At 43.7% G+C, this 9864-nt stretch overlaps 1 non-coding gene across 1 annotated transcript; it reads left to right on the plus strand.

Moving 5' to 3' along the window:
* Nucleotides 1-2492: 2492 nt before the first annotated feature.
* Trnay-gua lies at nt 2493-2586 on the plus strand. The gene is made up of 2 exons: nt 2493-2529; nt 2551-2586. It is a non-coding gene; the product is annotated as a tRNA-Tyr (tRNA).
* The last annotated feature ends 7278 nt before the right edge of the window (nt 2587-9864 follow it).

Consider the following 9864-nt stretch of genomic DNA (forward strand, 5'->3'; position numbering starts at 1 on the left):
TGATAACAGCTCAGGTGTCAATTTAAAATTTCGCCAGCTTATCAAAATTAGTTCAAGTACTCGGCAAAAAGCGGATTCAAGTGAAATAATGGCAAAATGCTTATCGCAGCATTAAAACGCAGCAACAACACCGTCACAGGTATACCCCAATATACGTGTTGATAAGAGAGGGAAGCAAGTGGCAAAGCGCTTCGTTTTGTTGATTAAAAACTAAATAAAAAGCAAAGCTTTCATTTGCCAACGAGATCGGTGGAAAACCAGCTGTGAAACCAGAGCTCAACTGGTAATTTGTTAATTAAATGAGCCACTTCGAAACGGGCGATAACAATCTGCATGATGCATATCAACTTCCCTAGAACTGTCTAAAACGTAACAAATTGCTGGCAAATGAAGTGATAGGAATCTGGAATAACTATTCCAACAGCTGAATGAACTTTGATGCTGATAAGGGTGGGCAATAAATATTAATTATGCTACATTTCAGGTCAAAAACAAATTGTGCCGTGTGTAGATTGTCTAGATCAATGTCAAGTGAATGAAATTGCACCACCGCTATAATTTCTCCCTTTTCAATTGGCACTTTCATCAAAGATTCCTTATAAATATGTACAGTAAATTCAGCTTAATTTAATCTGTAGGTATAGTAAAATAAAAGTGTTGTTTCAGCGTATTTTGAGACCCGCAGCTTAGCAAATACTGATTAGAGTGGGGATTGCCTGCATTTAACCTTAGTCTATTAATAGCACGGCCGATTAAATTCCATTACAAAACTTAATGAAATGAAAATCAAGAGCTAGGTGCAATTCCGCCGCAAGAAGGTTGCATGAGTCATTCGGGGATGTTGTCTGGGTTTATCGGAAGAGTAAATTAATTCACCCATTCCAAGGGGCACAGTGAATTTTCGGGCTCAATTAAATGACTCATCAGGCGGCCGAAAACGAGCATTCTCAGCATCGACTTGCCACACACACACAGTCGATAGAAGATAAAGTACACTCAGGGTGTCCAACGCCTTGCCAAAATAGTCCTTGGATTTCCGAGGAACTTGGCAATTTTTCGTAGGCCATGCCAGAGATCTGTTGGAGCGATAGGACAACGCCCACATATTGAGATTGGGACTGGAGTTGGGAAAATTCATTCAATCATAGCGGGAAATTGATACCAAGATCAAGAGCCCTCACCGACCATTTCAGATCGAAAACGGCTGATAAGCAAAAATGGGTAGAAATTCTAAAAGGTAGATAGTCATTCTTAAAAATTATGAACATTTGTTGTAACATACCTGAGCAAATTACGAATAACTAACCCAGCGACTGACCCCTCGTCACGGGAATCATTTTTCCTTATCTAACAAGACGCTTTGAGCAATCGATCCACTCGCACACACACTCGCACTCCCAGCCCCGAAACCTTACTCAATGGATCACACACAAGTCGCCGCTCATGGCGCTTAGCCGTCCCGCTTTGCCGCTTTCCCCTTCCCGCTCACCTGTCCCTCATCTCATCGCCGTGGCCTCACCTGCCCCTCATCCCAGCAGCCCTGCATCTGTGTGTTTTCCTCGGTAATTATCCGTAAGCTGTCAGTTTTTTCGCTCCGCTTCCTCTGATGCACTTCTTGGCCAACCTTTTTTGACCATCGTGAGTGAGCATTAGAGATGGCACAAGGATCGTTCCGATGTCATGGATTGGTTTACGTAAGTTTAATAACTCAGCATACTTGGTAATGAGATTTTTTTAAGTGTGTTTAACTTGAAAAATGCAGTAAAAATGGATATAATACTCTCAAACACCTTTTTCGGAATTTATGATTCCTGCACGCTGTCATCCCTAAATGATACTCTTATATAGATAAGCCGATATTGGTCGGATGCCCGTTTTTGGTTCTCGATTTTTATGACTTGCCGCATTTTTGGCATCCTAATTGGTTTGTTAAGTATTTCCCAGGTCTTGCCTTTCGGGCCGTCAAAAATTGCCCTCTGTGTTATCGGGAACACACTTTGTCCGAGTGCTGCTGCCAAGATACTACGTGGTTATGTGTCCTAGGCCCCCGGGCGAGCTCGAATTCCCTGGACCTCGGGCCACTCGCCTGATAAGACGGATCGTGTCTTCTGCGCGCCTGTGGCATGATTCACTTGGTGCGGTTCCCGAATCTTCGGGCCACAGGCGATGCTTCTAGAGTAAACATGGTTCCCCGGGGAGATGACTCACGGCCGGCGTTTACTAGGTGGCCACGTTAATTGTCGCCCCCGATGCGCACTGTCTGTGTTTACACCCGGCGCCCTTCTTTCATCTGGCCGAAAAAAAAACAAGAAATCCGAAAACAATCGGCTTTGCATTCGATATTCACTGCTGGCTCTGCATAAAGCGAGGCTCATTTCCCCCCAAATCACCTCCACGCCGTCGAAATACCGCCACTTAAATTTGTCGCAGCTGATAAGTTGTCTTTCACTCGGGTTGTTTATGAACTCGTTTTGCAGCGAGCCATATATAGACCTTCGATAGCTCAGTTGGTAGAGCGGTGGACTGTAGATTGGGATTACGAATGTAGACATCCATAGGTCGCTGGTTCAAATCCGGCTCGAAGGATCGGAATATTTTTTTTTCATATGCCTGAAAGGTATTGCGAAAAGTGTGGAGTAAATTGCAATTCTATAAATGCATTTTTGAGGAGTCATATTGAAGTAGAGAGAACTATATTCACTATATAGTAAGCTCTACGCTTCTTTAGCTGATAAAGGAAAAACAATCAATTTTAAACCATAATCTATATAGGCCGATACATCAAGCATTCATTCTTCTAAAAAGACAGTTTCAAAAGGGCAGAATTGTATCGAAAAGAGCACTCTGATAAATCTCAGCCAGATCATAATGGAGAAAACAAATTGTAACAAAAATTACTGCCCTCTATTTGCATTTGTCCTTTCACAAAGGACCATCGAGCCACAAAGCCCAGGCCCAAGAGCCAGAATAATAACAACTGGCAGCCAAAACGGCAACAAAGACCAGCATCATCATCAGCATAAAAGTCGAGACTTTTGACTCACAATCGCTGAATCGAATGGCTGCCGACGTCCTGCCGCTTTGGCTGCCGTTTTCTCCAGATTCTCCTCCGCCCAAAAACAGATGCTATCAATACATCATTTGCCTTTGTGCGGCTGTCACAAATTCATTCACCTGTTCTCGGGCCACGACTTCATCATCAGAAGCCGGAGCAGCCGGGCATCCAGACAATTATACTGCGTTGATCTCCAATTAGGCTGTCGAAACTCCATTTACACGGCCAACGGGCGTCCCATAAAACATCAAGACTGGGTCTTTCATATACGGATATGTATGTGTGTATGTAGGGGGGAAACGTAAGGGCATAAAGGCCACAGATTCGGCTCTCGTTAAGTTGCAAGTCATCATCGCATCTCCTCCAGCGGCAGCATCATCATGCGCATCCTCATCCTCATCGGCGAGTTAAGTAAATACAAATATGAATGAATATGAATTGCTCACTGGCTCCTTGTGAAGATCTGGATCTGCATCTGGATCTTGGCAGATCATCATCTGGCATTGTCTCAGCCGTCATTCCCCATTCCACTCCTCCAATCCAATTCCAAGTCGAGTGTTCGGACGTACAGCTCAAGAGTGTTTGCCCTTTCAGCGATCTCGATCTCGATCTCTTGGCCATATAACAGTTGCACTTTTGCCTCGCTGAAGTTCGAAATTCGTGTAATTTCTTAATGGCTCCCCTACATACCGACATTAGTAGTTATATATGTGTGCGGCTGGATTCCTGGACTCTGAAGCCATATATATATAGGTCTGGTGTTCTCGACCTTAATTAGTTCAACACTCGTTAGATATTCCACAAGCCACAGGCATTCGCGAGTGCACATTTGCATGTCGATGATTGTGATTATGACGATGGCATGCCGTCGAAGAACTTAATACTCGCCTTGGAGAACAGATTTTCCCTCATTACTGAAATTCCAATTGATCAAAAGGAACCTATGTTGGCAGTTTCCAGTTCCATGCAATACCCTGTTTCGAACATTAAATAATACGCAAATTAGTAATTATCTTTTATTTATTTCTTCCGCTATTTAGCAACTCCTTAAGCTTTTATTACTCATTTAACAATACATTTATCTGTTAGTTACTACAATGAACAATGTTCTTGCACAGCCTGCTGTTAATACTTAATACCGTGCATACAGCAGAAGTCTTGGATCTATAATAACCACACATACTTGGGTGTTAAAATGGGGCGCCACAGCCATGGAAAGCCAGTGTGGTTAGCGGCGCGTCGCTTTGTCTGCAGCTTCGACTGCTGCTGCAAAAAATAAGAAAATAAAATAAAGCAAAACAAAGGCTGAGAATGCTTTCCAGCTTTCCCCGGTAGACGGCCAAGAAGAAGAGGAACGTACTCGCCGGGAGCAAGAAATCTTATTAAAGCGTAACTAAATGCCACGGATTAATGTCTAACAGGCGGTGGCAAGCAACAGGTGCTGCGCATAAATGCCAGTTTAGTAGCCGGTCTGACAGCAGGACACTCTGGGTGGAAGTGGACGTGGACCTGGACATGGACTTGGACCCCACATGTGGATGCCGATGGGGCATTAGCATATAAGCCTTGGCCAGCTAATGAAGGCCACAGCAACGGCGGCAAGTTTGCTGCCTAAGTCTTTCGCTAGAAGCTGGCTGCAAGTTCGCTGCCTAAGTCTTTCGTTTGAGGCTGGCGGAAACGAATGTTTTGATGATCGCAGAAAACGAGGCAGTAACAATTGCATAGTTGAGTGTAACCAAAACAAAAACAAAACAATTAATCAGCAGAAACGGCAAAATGGCAATGACTTTGCTTGTGAAACGAATATATTTGTATTTAATATCCAATTAGCATATCCGAACGTGTGCCCTGCTATTCAAATGAGGCGCGAAGTTAATTGAATGTGAATTCATTGCTGCATGTTCGAGCCGTGTGAACTCAGCTGGAGTTTGTGTCTTCTAGATTTGTTCGTTAGCCGACTTAATAACTCTCGGCACTCGCTGTGACATTTATAGGATTGTTTCACCAGCCCTAATGACTCAACCGAACTGGACCATAAAGTATTATTTTTATTTCCTGCTCCCACAGTGCCTACCGTCATTAGAAGCAAATTGAATTTATCTTTTGAGTAATCCATAAATTAGTATTTAATTGTCCCTTTATTTGCAAAATGTACCATAAAACGGTTGCCATACAACAAAGAGAAATGCAGTAGAACTATTTGTATGCAAATCTTTTTTATTTCATAATTAATCTGTAAATTTTATTGCTGGCATATTGATATATAAATATCATTTAAAATTTGTTATTTGTAACTATGGTATATGAGAATTAAATTATATAGAAAGCTTTTCAAGCTCATTGAAGATGAAGATAAGTTTGTAAGCTGTACATATATTAGTAGGAAAGTCTTGTTAAGTATTTTAGCATGAAATATGATATAGGTTTTATCAATAATATTTCCAGATACTTGAGATTGTTTGATAGTTTCACCATCCCCCACTTCAAACTCATTTTCACACTAATTCTGTATACATCATCTCAAGTTCTCCCTTCAAGCTCTCCGTCACTAATTGCATTAAATAAACAAAATAGTTGCTTATATGCGTAATTATGAATCGCATCAGCCAGAGCAATTTCCACAGCGACCCAAACCCCCTACCCTCCCCACCACACCCCTTGCAATCGTTTCAAGCAATTAATAAACTAAAGACTGCATTTGAATTTTCAATTTGACACAAGCTCCCCGCGTCCGACCGCTGAGTGTTAGTTTGATTTATCATTTGCTAATTGAAAAATTATACTGTTTTGTATTTGTCAGGCAGTTAGTTAAAATGTTGTCATGTGGGGGTGACTGGGGGGAGGGGACTGACAGTGCCAATTTATTGAATGATTGGACTGGGAATCAAGCGCGCACGTTGTAAATGATACGGCCGAGGAATTTTTCCTAGGAATTTTGATTGAGTTGAATAAGCAATCGAATGGCTGGATTTTCGTATTTAATATGTAAACGAATTGTGTAAGTGCCGCACTAAAAATAGCCACTGGCATAGCAGACTTACCGACTGACTCGTCAAATTCCTGCCCTGCAATTCCGAGCAATCGAAAGACTTAGGCAATGAACTTGTAGCCTCCCGAGCAGAACTCATTGTTTTCGGCCGGAGCAGAAGTGAGGTGGCTGCATTGGGGGGAAATCGAAAATTTATAAGCTACCCGGCGAATTAATGCACATAAATAAACAAAATGTGACGTTGAGCGAAAGACAAGCACTTGAAGTATTTTAATTGTCTAAATGCCAGCGCTGATGATCAGCTCCCATCGCCGACTACAAAACGGAACCGAAATCGAAAGCCACCAAGCAATTGCTCGGCTCTTTAAAAGCACACCTTGCAACAAAATAAGGGCCCATTAAATAAATATATCACAGGTTCTTAAAAAATTCTAAGTAAAGAATTTAAAGGTAACAACTTAAAGTTACATATTCTGGAAAGTTTAAAACTAAGAGAAGCATATCGGCTCTAAAAACTATTTTTTATTTTTTTAAGACAAGTAACTTTCTGTCAAGTGTAGTCGAAAATCGCCACTCAGTGCCGACTTGGGACACTTTGGGAGCTGCGTGGCGGCCAGGAACCTTTTGCCCGCTTGCGCCTACGACAATTTATGTGTTGGCTCGAAATTTCTCACAGAAAACAAAGGAAATTCCAGTTGGGCCTGCGGAATGTGCCTCTCGCTTGCGCAGTAAGTGTCCCGCTCGCACCGCCATGCGATTGGGCCGCCGCCGCTGACATTTTGCATTTCGTGCAACGCATTCCTTGGGGCGCTGCTGGGCGCATGCGTACCACACACCAAGGACCATGGACCTGGAGCATGGACCCTGCATCCAGCATCCAGCATCCAGCATCAGCATCCACCATCCAACATTGACACTGATGAGTCCGGCGGACCAGCAACCTCGAATGTCGTTGCCAGAGGCTGCTTTCAGGTCTGGGGATCTGAATCTGAATCTGAGACGAGGACCAAGAGCCGGGCCAGCATCATCTGGCCGCCAAGGTGGTCACCCCAAATGCAACACGCAACAACAACTGCGGCGTGATTGTTATGGCCGTGTTGCTCGGCCCAGCTCCCTTGTTGCCCCAGCCCCAGCTCCAGTCCACAGTTGCATTGTAAATTCGTAAAACAATAAAGAAATAAATTACTTTGGGCCCCAAGTCCAAGCTCAAGAACTCTTGTCCAGGCCGGGGGAACCACAGATACAGACTCACCGACTCTACAGCTCACCAGCTCACAGGCTCACAAAGAACACGACAAAGCGTTGAAATCGTCGTGGCTTTTGTCCGAACAGGAACAGAGCAAACAAACATACAGATACAGCAATACAGAGTGCAGAGTACAGAATGCGGCGGGAAAATGGCCGTTCCCTCAAATCGCCAGCCAGTGTGGCCCCGCAGTTGTTTTGTTGGTTGGCCAGGTTCTGTTGGCCAGGCTCGGTGCATCCATCTCAGCCCATTCCACTCCACTCCCACAACTCCAAAGCAAACATAATGTCTGACATGAACTTTGCGCGCTGCTGAAATTGCGATTTTAATGCAATTCGTGAGCCAGCCAATCGTTCAAGTCCAAGTACAATTGGACCACCCCGGTGCAAGTTGCATTTGGACTCGGTATTGGGAATGGCAAAAGGATGGGGATGGGCAGGTCAAGTTCTTGGCCAGGCGAAAGAAGCGAGCAACACCCGCACCGAGCGGGCCAAATGATGATGAGGCCAGCACACGAATATGTGCCGTCTATTGGCGGAGGGAGATCGAACAAAATATAGATTAGCGACTTTACCCGACTTTAAAATATTTAAATTTAAATATAAATAATATAAATAAAATTCTCAATTTTCTCTTGTAACTAAGGTTTTGTAAGTCAGCGTATAAGATAGGAATATTAATCTGATACAAGGAGTACAGGAACTGCCCTCGTTTTTATGATCTTCCGCCCCGAGGGCATGAAGAAACACAAAAGCATTTGGCGTTGCCAACATGTCTGCCATGACAAAAGCTCCACGCTCCCCAGTCTTCAGACTTGAGTCTTCAGTGCCGAGTCTCCAATCTCGAGTCAATGATATTGGTGGGTAGTGATCCGGGGCGAGATCTGGGACGGGGTCTGAAATCCGAAATCTGGAAACTGCGACGGAGCTGCCGAGTGTCATGAAATGCCAAAATGTCTAGCTGCGAACGCTACACACGAGCGATCCAGCATCAGCACAATGATTTCAATAATCAACGGCGGGCATGTTGTTCCTGGTTGGCGATGTTGATTTTCGGCTTTTGATTTTGTGTTTTTGCCCCGAGGGCCTAATCTAGATATACACACACGGAAAAGACCGAAGAAAATCATCGACAATCAACCGAAAAAAGTGCTTCAAAAATTGGAATAAAGGCAAGTCGAGGTTTCCCCCCTTTGTTGTTTCTCATCGTTTTTTTCTTCTTGAAAGGGGGCCCCGAGTGCCACGCCCCCCGCCAAAGCGATCAAGCGAACAACTGTTCAATACATTTTGCGTCTTTAATGGAATTCTTATCGTGCAGCAAATTATTGTTATTAATTATTTTCAATTCAATGGAGCAGGTACGATCGCTTCGAACCGATCCGAGCAGCCACATCAATTGCTCAAGGGTTGGGAGCGACACGCTGTCTGTGAATTGTGACTGCGAGTCCCAGGCAAAATACAAAACTGGAGAAAAAATATGGAAAAAATGAAAAATTTCATTAAAAATTTATTAGTGGCCCGGCTGTGTTTGCGCTCGTGTGGAATTGAGTGGATTCAAGTGGAGTGGCCAGGCACACCTTGTGGTGCAAATTAGAAATCGCGCTGATTGCGGATTAGCCTCCAGTTAAATGATGTTTGACTGATGTGGATGGGGATGCCGTTGGAGCTGGGACTGGAATCGGAATCGGACTCGGACTCGGGCTTGGATTGAGATTCAGATTCGAGGTGGGTCTCAATCGACAGCGCCCTGAACTCCGACTCATATTTCAGCGGCATTTACTGTTTAATAAATTGTATAATTGAACGGACAGCAGCTGCTAAATGCGAGGGTGCTGCCAGTGTTTTAAAGCCTTCAATTACATTTGGAATATCAGTGGGCTTTTGCGGTTTGTGCAATTAAAATAAATGTATTTCTTTTTTCAGTAAAAGTTCGTTTGGTATATTTTCGAAGGCTTTTTTCAGCTATAACAAACAAAGCTTATGGCTTCATGAGCCACTGTTCGCAATGCATACATTCTGCCCCGTCTTGAGATGGAAATGAAAACAATGTTCACTATTCATTGCCTTCAACGCTGGCGGCATTGTAGCCTTTGGAGGTATCTCTTCTTTCTTGCGCCCCATGGAGCGCCAAAAAGTAGCCAAGCGTGTGTCGATCCGCGATCTCTGGGCTTACAAATTAGAAAAACCAACAGCGGCAGTCAGCAATCGACAATCGGCAGCTTTTGCAGGACAGGATGGGGAGGATGATGAGGCTCTCACAGCGTGATGATCGTTCATCATTATCATTTATCATGTTCAGTATTCAATGCGTTTGCGTGCTCAGCAAACAACAAATAAAAATGTCTGTTTGCTGGCCTTATGACAGGCAGAAATGCCATAAATGTGTTATACGACCGCCACAGCAGCAGCGAATTCAACATTATTTTAATGATTTGTAATGGTTGTCAGAATTTTGGAGGCTGTGCTACATGGGAGTGCTTGCGTTGTTGAACTTTAAACGATCACATTGATGGGAATTCCTCTTTTCGTAAATGCCCATACAGCGAATATGCTTGCCAGCAGTGATTACCCGAGA

Source organism: Drosophila mauritiana, chromosome 2L, assembly GCF_004382145.1.
Source record: "Drosophila mauritiana strain mau12 chromosome 2L, ASM438214v1, whole genome shotgun sequence".
Taxonomy (NCBI): Eukaryota; Metazoa; Arthropoda; class Insecta; order Diptera; family Drosophilidae; genus Drosophila; species Drosophila mauritiana.